Source organism: Aptenodytes forsteri, unplaced genomic scaffold (genome assembly GCF_000699145.1).
Source record: "Aptenodytes forsteri isolate BGI_AS27 unplaced genomic scaffold, ASM69914v1 Scaffold286, whole genome shotgun sequence".
NCBI lineage: Eukaryota > Metazoa > Chordata > Aves > Sphenisciformes > Spheniscidae > Aptenodytes > Aptenodytes forsteri.
The window spans coordinates 966,519-968,001 of record NW_008794491.1 but is presented as its reverse complement, the minus strand read 5'-3'; the positions used below and the strand labels follow the sequence as shown (position 1 = coordinate 968,001).

Genomic DNA, 1,483 nt, shown 5'->3' with positions numbered 1-1,483 from the left:
GGCCCTCGCCCCCACAACGGGCAGCACGATGGCTTCGCGTCCGAGGGGGAATCCCTTTCTGTGCGTGCATCAGCGGGGCTGACGGCAACGAGCGAGAGACCTGCCCGAAACCCACAGCTCGGGGCTGCGAGGGCAAGGGGGAGCGCCCCGGGGCGGCGGGCAGCCCCCCGGCTGGCACTGCTTGCTTCGGGGCGAGAAGCGGGCTCTGGCTCTAGCTCTGTATTTCATCCCTCTCGCCCGATTATAAGCACTTTCCTCCGCGTTCCTAATCGTCTCTCCGCCTGGATCCTGTCCGGATTCTAACTGAGAAACGAAATCACCGTTAATTAGGAGGTGATCAAAGGTGGGCCCGACAAGGACCCCTCCAGGCGAGCAGCGCCGCAGCGTTACCTTGCGGCAGTGGGCTCAGGGCACCAGCTGGGGCTCGTTTCTCATGATGACTCAAGAGGGGAGGAGGAGATATATGGAAGCCAAGGGAGGCCCCTCTCTGTCCTCTCCAAGAGATTTTTAGCAGTGCAACAGGTTAGTAGCTACTCCCCTGCCTTTGTACACAGGTAGGTGCCTGTGTCCTGTTTCCTTGCACTGGGGGAGGTAGGGAATTAGTTTGATGTGTCATATGCCCTCATTTGTACTTCTTCCAGGTGGTTTTCCAGGTTTTGTAACTCCCGGGCTCTGAGATCATCCCAGTAAGCTTTTAATTTCCTTAAAGGAAGCAATAGTAGTTGGGGGGGGGGGGTGTTTAACAGTTTATCTTCCTCAAGCAGACTGTAGACCCTGGCTTTAAATCCTTAAGGTCTATAAGGCTCTTTTATAGCTGCACTGCTCTTGTTTCCTTTGGGATCTGACTGGTTGATTCCCATGTCTCCCTGGTGCATAGCAAACATGAATATTTTTTTTGAGCTACTACTTCTTTCAAAGGCAAAAAAAAAAGTGTCAGATGGCTAAGGAGAGAAGCTTGAAAAAGGTGAAGTGCCATTTTTCTGTGCCCCTGCAAAACAGGCCTGCCTGTCTCAGCCTTGGGCTAGCCGCTGGAGAAGCAGCTCCTCTTTCTCTGAGCCCCCTTCCCTGCAACACAGACATGGCTCTGCAGCGCCGTCCCCCCTGCCCCCAGCCTGTATTCACTTGCGGGGAGGTGGAGGGCTCATCTGTTTGCCACGACGGTTGCGATCTGCAATGCAGACACGCAGCGTCTCTGCATGCCCCGGGGCAGGCTCTGGGTTCCCCTCCATTCTTTGCATTTGGGTGGGGACCGGTGAGGAGGCGGAGGTGGGGAGAAAGAGTGTTAAATGTGGGGGTGGGGGGTGTCTGCCAAGCCCTGTCCCACTCACCGGGTGGCTCTGCTCGGGCCCTCTGGTCCCGAGGGGGAAACAAGGCTCTTCCTCCCACCCCCCAGCAGGGAGGGGTGTGCTGGCAGCAACGGCCTGACCCCCACCGCGGCACCTAGGAGCCAAGCTGGGAAGCGGGGCCTGGTGTCCCTGTCCTC

The 1,483-nt window shown here is 57.4% G+C and overlaps 1 protein-coding gene across 1 annotated transcript in view; it reads left to right on the top strand.

Annotated features, from left to right (window-relative positions):
• The window catches only part of LOC103908554 (homeobox protein NANOG), a 30,869-nt gene that overhangs the window by 26,510 nt on the left and 2,876 nt on the right, over positions 1-1,483 (top strand). The window lies entirely within an intron of this gene.